The sequence below is a fragment of the Scyliorhinus canicula genome, chromosome 1, assembly GCF_902713615.1.
Source record: "Scyliorhinus canicula chromosome 1, sScyCan1.1, whole genome shotgun sequence".
Classification (NCBI taxonomy): Eukaryota; Metazoa; Chordata; class Chondrichthyes; order Carcharhiniformes; family Scyliorhinidae; genus Scyliorhinus; species Scyliorhinus canicula.
In genome coordinates, this window is record NC_052146.1 from 116,152,648 (window position 1) to 116,158,647 (window position 6,000).

Sequence of the window (6,000 nt, forward strand, 5' to 3'; positions counted from 1 at the left end):
GAAGGGAAGCAAGGGCTTTTTTAGGTGAGGGGAAAAGCCATGAACTGAATATGTTAAGAATGTGAAAGAACAACTCTTTTGAAGATCTGTATTTTGGGAAAAAAACGGTTTCTCACGCTTTCTATTTTAACTTTCCAGAGGTTTTTTGCTGATTATATTAATAAAGAGACAATTTGCATAAAAGACATGCCCAGTAATTATTTCTTGAGAATGTCTTTGCCAACTTTTTACGGTGTCCTGTTATGTCCAAGCCAGAAAGTTGTACATTCAAATCTTACTCCAGAGTACATTATTTGCACCGTCCCTCCAGGGCAGGACTGTGGGAGCTCTTATGTGGCTGACATCTCCTCCTTTCGATCAGAGCAGATTGAGGCCCTGTCTGCCCAGGAGGATACTGGAGATCTGAAGTGTTATTCTAAAAGGAACAGGGAGTTCTCCTGGTATCCATTCCCTCCTTCAATTAACATCACAGAAAGCAGTTTACGGCATCATTCATCTTAAGTCTGTTTGTAAGTTGCATACATGGCACTTCAAAGTAGTTCATTGTATGCAAAGCAATTTGAGATGTTTCTGGGAGACACATCATCCACACAAAGACATGCCTTTTCATATATTTCCTTTGCTTCCTTTTCTCGGGTCTTCTCACACCACCCTTGCCCCAAAATGTGCTTGGGCAATCTTTGATCAAGGCTCCTCCAAAGCCAATAGGTGTAGAAGAACATTGGGGTTGTTCTTGACTTTCCAGTCACCGTCAGTAGCTTGTGAAAGATTGCCGGTGTGACAGGTGTGTTACCACCACACAGTGCAATGCATTGGAGTTTCTACACACTGCTGCACTAGTTCCCAAATCACAGACACACCAAGCTACTGTAATATCCTGACAGACGGGTGACCAGCGGGTTGATTAACGACTGGACGGTTTATTAAAATATGAAACAATATACAGAGAGTAAGAGAAAAGCTACCATGTTCTAAGACTCCAAACTCCTAACTAACTGGGAAACCCGTATCCGCCCCAGGGTTTGCACGGTCTGGCCCCATTGACCACTCAGGTCACACGACCCTCCGGGGAATTCACATCCTTAAAGGGCCACACTACCACAGATACAAAACCTTGAAAAGCTGACAACTCAAAAATAAATGTACAGCTGAAGTGTTAGCCAAGAACTAAGGACAAGGACGGCACGGCAGCACAGTGGTTATCACTGTTGCTTCACAGCACTAGGGTCCCAGGTCCCCGTGTCTCCGTGGGTTTCCTCCGGGTTCTCCTGTTTCCTCCCACAAGTCCTGAAATACATGCTGGTCAGTGAATTGGACATTCCGAATTCTCCCTCTGTGTACCCAGCCACCAGAGTGTGATGATGAGGGGATTGTCACAGTAACTTCATTGTAGTGTTAATGTAAGCCTACTTGTGACAAAAATATAGATTATTATGATTATTATTATGATCAAAATCACATTTTTGTTTGGTCTTGGACCTCAAGATCGGGATTTATTGTTCATCCCTAACTTCCCTTGAGAAGGTACTAGAGAGCTACCCTTTTGAGTTGCTGCAGTCCAGGTGGTGTAGGTCCATCCACATTTCTCTTGTAGAGGATCGATATACTTAGTGGCTTGCTGGGCTCTGGAAGCACATATAGTTCAAGCCAGGTAAGGATGGCAGATTTCCTCTCTTGAAGGGGATTAGTGAAGAAGATAGCTTTTTACAACAATCCAGTACTTTCATGATTAGTATTAATGAGATTTTATAAGTTGAATTTTTTTTAAATGTCCTAGTTGCTGGGTGGGGTTTGAACTCAAGGGGCTGGATTTAATATTTCCGAGTTGGGTCCTGTCCGATAGTTGAAGAGCCAGTGGGAGACGCACATCGCTTTGGCAGGGAAGGCTCAGTGGCTGTCAGATATGTAAGTGGCCAGCTTTGGGCCTTTCCTGGGATTTAGGACCCCAGTAACCAAAGTCCTTTCTGCTGCCGGCTAATTAGCGGCTGGCAGCACTCCATTCCCATCAGTGCCAGAAGGAACGATGGTTGCTGCAGGTGCTGCACCCACCAGAGGCCTAGGATTGACGAGGGACACAGGTTTAAATGAGTGAGGCTGGTATGGGGTCCACCGGCAATGGGGTGGGATGGTCGGGTGCAAAAGCGGGGACGTGACTCTCAGCAAGCTTGCTACTGTATTCTCCTTCCTGATACCTAGTCCCTTGATTGGGCACTAAGTGCCTTTGAAAGATGGGTCGTCTTGGAAGGCGACTAAGTGAACCTATAAAGTTTGTTGGGAAGCCTTAAGGAGGCATGGGAATCTCGTATGAGTTGGGAAGAATCCCCGAGTCAACATTAAATCACAGTGGGCTCAGGGACAATGACCTTTAAGTGGTTCATTAATGAACCTAATACGCCAAGCTGACAGGTTGCCCACATCAACCCATTCCCACCACTGATTGATGGAAGATTAGTTTTCCTGTTGGCAGGAAAGGAACGTACAGCCATCGCCTGCTCCTGTGAGCTTCATTAAATCCAGCCCATTGCTCCAGAGCATTAGTCCCATAATGTTGCCGCTATGTTATCATTTCCTCCTCAGTTTCAAAGCGGCTGAGTCAGTGAAAAATACTTATTATTAGGTTGGATTTCACAGTTTCAATATTTTGGGATTATCTAGCACTGCTGCCTCACGGCACCAAGGACTTGGGTCACTGTCAGTGTGGAGTTTGCATTCTCCCTGTGTCTGCGTATGTCTCACCCTCACAACCCAAAAGAAGTGCAAGGCAGGTGGATTGGCCACGCTAAATTGCCCCTTAATTGGAAAAAATTTAAAGATTTTAAAAATGTTTTGGGATTATTTTCTTCAATTCAGTTTGGCTTTCTGAGAAAACAGAAGCCCAGTGACATAGCAGCAGACACACACAGTGGGAGATCAATACGATGAGAAATTATCGTGATTTAAGAACGCAGCCATATTCAGTATTAATTCAGCCTGTATAAATTTTGCAGCTGTAGATTTATAAGTCAGAGCTCATAATGTAATTACTGGCAGCCCTCCTCTTCCCCTCAAATGAAATCTTGATTCCGACATTTTAAAGTGTGAAATATCAGGTGACAGTTGGGATGACATACAGATAGAGACACTGCTGGAGCAAATAATTCTGCTTCAGAGGTATCAGCCTTTTCTCAGTTTGCAGCACACTTATAAATTGGTAGGAAGGTTGTGTGTCCAAGTCCCAATACAGAAACCTGAATACATAGTCTAGGCTGACACTTCCAGTGCAACACTGAAGGAGTGCGACACGCTTGGAGGTGCTACCTTTCATCTGCGATGTTAAACCAAGTTCCTGTCTACCATCTCAGGTGCATAGTAAACAAATCTCACTAAAAGCTGGTTATCTGGTCATTTTCAGAGCCCCCGGCTGGGGTGGAGGGGATGAGGCAGTTCTTGGGTCAGCTGAGGTTCCCGAGGGTGGAGGAAGAACTGGTGGAAGGCCTGGGAGCCTCAATTGAGATTGAGGAAATAATCCAGGGGCTGGAGGTCATTGAGTCTGGCAAGGCCCCGGGGCTGGATGGCTACCCGGTGGAATTCTACAAAATGTTCTCGGAGATATTGAGCCCACTGCTAGTGAGGACATTTGATGAAGCACGGGAGAGGGGAGCCATTCCCCCAAAAATGTTGCAGGCCTCGATCCCATTGATTCTGAAGCGGGAGAAGGACCCTGAGCAATGCGGGCCGATCTCCCTATTGAATGTGGATGCCAAACTGCTGGCTAAGATATTGGACACAGAATAGAGGACTGTGACCCGGGGGTGATAGGGGAAGACCAGACGGGGTTTGTAAAGGGCAGGCAACTCACGGCCAATGTCAGAAGGCTCTTAAACGTTATCATGATGCCCTCAGAGGGGGATGATATGGAGGTGGTGGTAGCGATGGATGCGGAGAAGGCCTTTGATCAGGTGAAGTGGGAGGTGTTAGGAAGGTTCGGGTTTTGTCACGGCTTCATTGATTGGGTGCGGTTGCTGTATCAGGTACCATAGCAAGTGTGCGCACGAATTGGCTGATGTTGGGCTATTTTAAACTGCACCGAGGGACAAGGCAAGGGTGTCCCCGCTCCCTGCTGTTGTTTGCTCTGCCATAGAGCCATTGGCTATGGCGTTAAGAGCTTTCAGGAACTGGAAAGGGCTGGTCTGGGGTGGGGGTGTAGCCACCTAAGATGGACACTGGGCTACCAAAATGGAGAACTGCTAAGGCTGTAGGCAGAAAACAGTCTTAGCCAGGACAAGTAGTTTGCAAAGGCTAATTAGCATTCTGCACGTATCGAAACTAGTTTATGGCCAGGTGCAAGATCTCAACCAAAGGTGTAAATAGCAAAACGCTTTGCATAGTAATGAGGCGATCCAGATCTGGGCCCACACAATAGCAACATTTGAGTTTGAATGGATACTTTGAGTGGACGCCCAGACGAAACGGCACCAGAAGTATCCATCACAAAAGACCCTAGAGACCGCCCCACCCATCGAGAAGAGACCCTCAGATTGGGGGATTTGTAAGATATCGATTGCGAAATGACCCAATCGATACATGGCAGGTAAAGGCTCACCCAGAAGAGGCACGGACATTGGGGGACCTATAAAGGTAGACCCCGCACATGGTTCTGTCTGTTTTTGTGCTCCGGCTTGGACTGCTGTTTTGACTCCGACTCCAGATCCTGTCTTCCATCACCAGCCGTTGAGCACCAGCCATCGATCAGTAAGTGCCAAAACGACGCTCGCTACGTGAACCCGGCATTGCTTATACATTATCCGACTATTAGAGAACAGAAGGTGCAGCCCAGAAAGGAACAAAGGCCTTGTCCCCTGACCTTGCTGGTTCCTACTTAGATAAGTATTTAGTCGTTTAAATAGTAGAAATAAGTATTAGTCTTTAGCGTATGCATGCGTATTTATTATATTTGTATAATAAATATCAATCGTTTGAACTTACTAATCGGTGTATAGTTTTATTACTTTGAACCTGACCTTGACATACTTGTGAGGTGTCTAAATACAGCACCTGGCGACTCCGAGCTGAAAATACAGACACAGAGCTGTAGTAGTGTTAAGCACACGGCCTTTAAACGGAGGCGTGTTAATACACTCCAATAAACGCGTAATACACTCAAGTAAAACGTGCAACGGGGGGGGGGTGGGGGTTGTGGAGCATTGGGTCTTGCTTCACACGGATGACCTGCTCCTGTACATTGCGGACCCGTTAGAGGGGATGGGGGAAATTATGCGGATTATAGGGGAATTTGGTAGGTTTTCGGGTATAAATTGAATATGGGGAAAAGCGAGATGTTCGCGATCCAGGCGAGGGGGCAGGAGAGGAGGCTGGGAGAGCTGCTGTTTAGAATGGTAGGAAGAAGCTTTCACTATCTGGGAATCCAGGTGGCTCGGGAATGGGAGACATTGTAGAAGTTAAACCTGTCCCAATGCGTAGAACAAATGAAGGAGGACTTTAGGAAATGGGACATGCTCCCGCTGTCATTAGCGGGGAGGGTGGGAGATCCATTTTGAGACAGGAGCATCCCTATTTTGATGGATTTGGAGGAGAAATTTGAACTGCCGGCAGGGAATGGGTTTAGATATCTGCAGGTACGGGATTTTCTGAGAAGGCAGGTTCCCAGCCTCCCGCTCCTGCCACCATGGGGGATACAGGGCAAGGTAGTTTCCAGAACACGGGTGGAAGAGGGGAAAGTATCAGATATCTACAAAGAACTTATGGAGTCGGAGGAAACTCAGATAGAGGAACCAAAGGAAGACGAGCAAGGGGAGAGATAGAGGTGGGTCTGTGGGCGGATGCCTTAAGCAGGGTTAACACATCCTCATCATGTGCCAGGCTTAGCCTGATACAATTTAAGGTAGTCCACTGGGCACACATGACGGTGGCCCGGCTGAGCAAGTTCTTTGGGGTAGAGGACAGGTGTGCGAGGGGCACGGGAGGTCCAGCAAACCATGTCCATATGTTTTGGGCATGCAT